This window comes from Dasypus novemcinctus, chromosome 30 (assembly GCF_030445035.2).
Source record: "Dasypus novemcinctus isolate mDasNov1 chromosome 30, mDasNov1.1.hap2, whole genome shotgun sequence".
Taxonomy (NCBI): domain Eukaryota; kingdom Metazoa; phylum Chordata; class Mammalia; order Cingulata; family Dasypodidae; genus Dasypus; species Dasypus novemcinctus.
In genome coordinates, this window is record NC_080702.1 from 25,668,106 (window position 1) to 25,675,062 (window position 6,957).

Below are 6,957 nucleotides of genomic sequence, written 5' to 3' on the forward strand. Positions count from 1 at the left end.
GCATCTCTTGCACATCCGCTAACCATCATGGATCTTTCCCCATGAACAGACCACACCGACTATATAAAAAGTCTTGTTTCTAGGTTATGTATCTGCGAAATATCTGTTGTCTATTTTTCAAGAACTCAGCAGTTGCACTGTCACTGTAACCTTTACCTTCACTGAGACAGGCAACCGTATTGAGAATTTTTTCCCTTTTTTTTTTTTGTTTTGTTACATTAAAAAAATATGAGGTCCCCATATACCCCTCCCTCACCCCACTCCTCCCACATCAACAACCTCTTTCATCATCGTGGCACATTCACTGCATTTGGTGAATACATTTTAGAGCGCTGCTGCACCACATGGATAATGGTTTACATTATTCTTTACACTTTCCCCCAGTGCACCCAGTGAGCCTTGGCAGGACATACAATGTCCAGCATCTGTCCCTGCAGTACCACCCAGGACAACTCCAAGTCCTGAAAATGCCCCCACACCACATCTCTTCTTCCCTCTCCCCACCCTCAGCAGCCGCCATGGTCACTTTCTCCACATCAGTGCTACAATTTCTTCCATTACTAATTACAATAGTTCCATAGTAGAATATCATCTACTAGATAAATAAATAAATCTTTAAAAAAAAAAATAGTAGGTTCAAGAGAGAGGATCCAAGATGATGACAGAGCAGGGAGCTCTAACAATCAGCTTGTCCCACAAGGAAGTTAATAATCATCAGAATCTGTCTGGAAGACTGTTTAGGGTCCTCTGGAGACTAGAAGAACACAGTACACCACTCATGAAAGAATGGGAAGAGGAGGCTCATAATCCGTGGTGAAGTTTTTGTTGTTGTTTTTTTTATATGTAGCTTTTCTTTTTTTAAAATTTTTAAAAATTTATTTCTCTCCCCTTCTCTGCTCCCCCCACTTGTCTGCTCTCTGTGTCCATTCACTGTGTGTTCTTCTGTGTCTGCTTGTATTCTTGTCAGTGGCACCGGGAATCTGTGTCTCCTTTTGTTGTGTCATCTTGCTGCATCAGCTCTCTGTGTGTGCCGCACCACTCCTGGGTGGGCTGCACTTTTTTCACATGGGGTGGCTCTCCCTGCAGGGCGCACACCTTACATGTGGGGTACCCTTACGTGGGGGCACTCCTGCATGGCACGGCACTCCTTGCAGGCATCAGCACTGTGCGTGGGCCAGCTCACCACACAGGCCAGGAGGCCCGGGGTTTGAACCCTGGACCTCCCATGTGGTAGGCGGACACTCTGTCCATTGAGCCAAATCCGCTTCCCTATGGTGAAGTTTTGTGAGTAGATTTCTCCACCTTGTAGAGATAGTTGCCCATCCCCCACTGGTGAGGTGGGCTGCTCTGGGACCCACTCCTTGGCAGGAAGCAGAGCTCGTTTTTCCAAAAGCAGGGGAGGGAAAGTACCCTGGCACCAACTAAGGCTGTTGATTAGCAAATTCGGCCAGTTGAATTCCAGTTCTGAGCACAGGTGAGGTATAAACCTGCACAAGGCACAAAGAAGCCAGCAGCCTTTGTACTTTCTCTGCCCCCAGCAGGCATAGAAACAGGGGTGATTGAAAAACACAACAGACCCCGGGACATTAGGGATCAGGTTCAGCACACCCACGTTGGAGAGCCATTACTTGGGCACCCACACCCAGCAGGAGAGGAAATTGAACACTACTGAGATGCAGAATGAGTAGATTCACCCTACCCACCTTAAAGAGCGGTGGCACCCTTGGCCCCAACAGCCCTTCAGAAGGAGAGGAAGCATGCATTCTTGCGCAGTGCAGGCAGATTCACCCCACCCGTCTTAAAGGACTGGGGCATTCTTGGAAAAAGGCACCATAGTAAGGAGAGGAAGTGCACGCAGTCTGATCACTCTCTCAGGCAATGATGGCAGAGTCACCGCCCACCTCTGGGACCCTGCACAGGTTGTGGCAGTCAATTAGAGAACTCAGACATAAGTGACTGTGAATTGTGCAACTGTTTCATGCTGGGTAGGCTAGTGGCCTCAATCTCAAGTACGTCCCTTGCAGGAGCTATGAAAGCTGGGAATTAAAGGCATGAGAATATGTAAGGGCAGCAGGTATTAACTGGATAAAGAGTGCTGGGTATGCTAGGAAAGCAAAAATTGGGGGAGTTATGAGAGAGAAGATTGGAAGCTTTTAGGGTCTCATTTCCAGAGCACATTGGAATTGGTCTATACCACCTTCATGGGGCCCCTGGGCCTGTTTTAACTGAGAAATCTGAGGTGGAAAGCTTGTTGCCAGCGAGACACTCTTACAAATATTAGCCTAAGAAGTAATAGCAACTAGAGAAAAAAACAGCATTAAAAATATACAGAGGCAAATAAAAACCAAACAGAACAGATTAACATTGCAGAAGAAAGAACAGAGGAAGCTTTAGCAAAAAACCAACCCATAAGCAAGACATAGGCTAAAAAGAGAGACTAAGCACAGAATAAACACATCAAAAAATCAGATGTCAAGACACCAGGAGAAAATTACAATCCATACTAAGAAACAGGAAGATATAGCCCAGTCAAAGGAACAAATTAACCTCCAGATGACACATGGGATTTAAGACAACTAATTACAGTTTTCAGAACAAATCCCTTTAATAAACTCAAGAAGATGGCTAAAGGATTAAGAACAATAAGAAGACACTAGGTAAACATAAAGAACTTGAAAACTAGCAAACAAATGTAACAGATCTTGTGGGAATGAAAAAAAAAAGATGGGTGAGATGAAAAATACATTAGAGGTATGTATTAGTAAGCCAAACGGGTGCTGACGCAAAGTACCAAAAATCTGTTGGCATATATACATTGATATATATATGTAATTATTGTTATTATTACTAGTGAAATTGTGAACTTACAAAACAATCATGCACCTGTGTGGAATTTCTGCAACACCCCTCCACCAGTAAACTACATTATTTTGGACCATTTGTTACAAATTATGAGATAATACCTACAGATTATTAACACTAACTATGATCTGTAGAGAACATTTGACATATTTTTTCCATAACCCCCCATTGTTATCAAAATATATCTTTGGCATTGATGCAAAAATATAACAGTATTGTTAACTATAGTCCATAGGTTACCTTAATTATATTTCCCCATCCTTCTCCCCATTCTTACCACCTTGCAATAGTGATGAACATTTGTTCATGGCCACTGAAGGCCATACTTGTATTTGTACTTTTAACCACAATTCTTATTATCTCTGGGCTCCCTGTGTTATTCAGTCTTAAGATTATTCTCTAGCCTTCTTTCAATGACATTTATATTACTAGACTACCCTTTACAGCGACAATCCTTTTTAAAAACCTGCTGTTCCTCACTATAATGTGATACCACCACTCTATCAATTTACACACTTTTTTGAACCACACTTGTATGCTTTGTATAAAACCCACTTGGTCATCATGAATTGAATCCTATTAGCAAATAGTTTGTTGAGGAATTTTGCATCTGCATTCATTAGGGAAGTGGGTCTATAACTTTTTTTTTTTTGGTAATGTCTTTATCTGGCTTAAGTATTAGGGTGAATTTTGCTTCACAGAGTGAGTGTGGTAACATTCCTTCTTGTTCAATTTTTTGGAAGAATTTGAATAACATTGGCATTAAATCTTCAAATGCTTGGTAGAACTCACCTGTGAAACCATCTGGTCCTGGAGTTTTCATTTTGGGGAGTTGTTTGATGACTGTTTCAATCTCTTTACTTGCGATTGATTTATTTGCTCTCTTCTTTTCTAAGGCCAGTGTAGGTTGTTTGTATTAATATATCCTGGGAATTTTTCCATTTCAGTACATTGTCTAGTTTGTTGACATACAGGTTATTCAAATATCCTCTTATGACCTCTTTAATTTCTGTGGAGTCAATAGTCCCCAAATAGCCCATTTTTAAATTATTTGCCTGTACTCTTCTTTTTTTTTTTTTTTTTTTTTTTTTGTCAGTCTAGCTAAGGGTTTATCAATTTAGTTAATCTTCTCAAAGTACAATCTTTTGATAATTTGCTCTTTGGTTTATTTGTTCATAATTTCATGGACAGTCCAGAGACTCAAGTCTCCTGCATATACCAATCCCAGCACCAACCACATGTTCAGTAAAAGTGACAAAAGAGGCATATGTTGAGAAGTCATATCTGAGTCTGACTCCATCACACTCAGGAGCACGAATTCCAAAGTAGGGCCCCCTGGCTATGCACAGAATTCCAGAGCCATTTGCCATGACCATGTGCCCTGGGTGTCTTCATAACTGTCAGGAGCACTGCTACCTGTAGCTGTGTCTACTTTGGCTGTTTCTGAGATTCTGCTGAAACATGCATAAGTGCAATCCTTCTGATGACCTCCCAACTCATTTTGAAGTCTCTTAGCCATATAAATTCATTTGTCTTTACAATTTCCCCCCTTTTATTCAAGTTCTTTTCTAGTTGCATCAATAGCTGGTGCTTAGTATTAATACCTAGGTGCCAGGGAGGCTCATCCCTGGGAGCCATGTCCCACACTGGGTGGAAGGTAATGCATTTACATGCTGAGTTTGGCCTAGATAGTGGCCACATTTGAGCAACATGGAGGCTTTCAGGAGGTAACACTTAGGCATCCTTCAGCTCTAGGCCTAGTTCATATTTCAGGCACACAGGCTTATAAGCATAGTCATCAGTATCAAGGGTCCATCATTGGACCATCCTTCTTCACTCATCTTTGCCCTTGCACTTTGGGGATTGTTGCTGTACCACTGGTGAATGTGACAGAGCTCCCCAGAATGGAAACTCAGCACTCCCTAAGCTGTCGTGTAAAACTCTACTGACAACGTCAATACCCAATGAACATCTGAACATATCTTTACACCCTATATGCATGTCCTGGAGAAATGCCTCCCAACCATGCAACCCCCATCAATGACTCCTCACACCAATGCTTCTCCCCTGCCATAGTTGAACCCCTCTGTGATCCAAAACTTCTTCAAAAATGAAGCCTAATATATTGCCAAATTTAATTAATAGGAAAATGAAATAGTAATGATAGGTTTAAAGATTAGAAATAAAATACATAATAATTTAGAAAAACTAAAACATGGTAAAAAATAATTTGGGATATTAAAAATATAAAAAAATTTTTTTGACATTTTACCTTTCATCACTATAATAGGTGTTTCCTGTATGTACAGTGGCAAGGCAATCTTTCCATTTCTTCCTCAATATCTTACATCTTTTGTTTATGTCTTCAAAAAAGTTTGGTCAGAGTAAAGTCACATATAGAATGTAGGGGATTTCCATATACCCAACATCCATCCCATTTTCCCCCTGCCCCTGCAACAATATTTTTACATGTGGATGTTACTTTTGCTACAACTGATGTACAAATATTGAAATATAGCTACTAACCATGGTTCCATTATGGTTTACATTATGGTTTACAATTTAGACTGTAGACTTTTATAAAATTTTGGTTACATTATGGTTTACATTTTAGACTATACACTTTTATAAATTTTTGGTGAAATTTAACATGGCCTGTATCAATCATTGCGTGACCCTGTGGAACACTTCCATTGCCCCCCATTTACCACCTCTTCCATCTATTCTATTCCTCTTTCCCCCTCCCCTCGGGGCCCACAGTGACAACCAAGCTTCACTGCTTGAAGGACCAGATTCATAGATACTTGCAACAATGCTGAGGGCTTGACACACTAGTCTGTCTTCCCCAATTGGGAGCCACCAATGCTCTCAAGAGACACCCTTCCCTCTGTTTGAGTGTATGAAGCCTCCCAAGGATGGGGGAACAACAGCTTCCCCCTTATTGTATGGGTCTCTACCCAATGATATCACACACTATGACATTATGAGCACTCACACACTCCCTAGAAGTATGCCCCAGGTGCACCTGGTGCCAGATGCTCCCCATCAAACACCTTAAACAAGTAACCATTTCAGATTATATTTTCTAAAGTGTTTTCTCAACATTATAGTTTCAACTGCATACCTAGAAATCTCCCATGCTCATCTGTTCCCCAAAATCCTCTCCCCAATTCCAAGGACCATCTGGCCCATCTTCCCAATCCTAGCCCCCCTCAAGTTGCAAAGCCCACCCACATGTATCCCTGTGCCCTGGTCTTATCCCTTCCCTGCACAACTACTTACCTCCAATTTATCATAGATTTTGCCCATGTGGGAGTCAGCTCACAACCTTCCTGTCCCCCCAGTTTCCTGTAAGCCTATCTTCTAGTCTCTAGCTCTCTCACCTTGATTTGCTTAATTCACATCAGAGAGGTCTTGTAGTATTTGTCCTTCAATGCCTGACTTGCTTCACTCAACATAAGGTCCTCAACATTCATCCTTATTATCCCATGTTTTACTACTGTATACCTTCTTACAGCTAAGTAGCATTCCATTGTATGTATACATCACATTTTGTTTATCCATTCATCTGTTAAGTGGACATTTGGGTTGATTCGAACTTTTGGCAAGAGTGACTGTTAAGTGGACATTTGGGTTGATTCGAACTTTTGGCAAGAGTGACTAATACCGCTATGAACATTGCTCTTCATATATTGGTTTGTTTCCTTGTTTTCGGTTCTTCTGGACATATAACCAGCAGTGGAATTGCTGGATAATATAGCAAATCTATAGCCAGTTTTTTGAGGAACCACCAAACTGTCATCCAGAATGGCTGGATCCTTCTACATTCCCACCAACAGTGGATGAGAGTTCATATTCCTCCACATCCTCTCCAACACTTGTAGTCTTCTGTTTTCTTAATAGCCACCACTCTAATGGGTATAAGATGATATCTCATTGTAGTTTTGATTGGCATTTCCCCAATAGTTAGTGATGTTGAGCATGTTGTCATATGCTTTTTAGCCATTTGTATTTCTTCTTTGGAGAAGTATCTGTTCAAATCTCTTGCCCGTTTTAGAAAAGGGTTGTGTGTTTTTTCATTTTTGAGATGTAGGA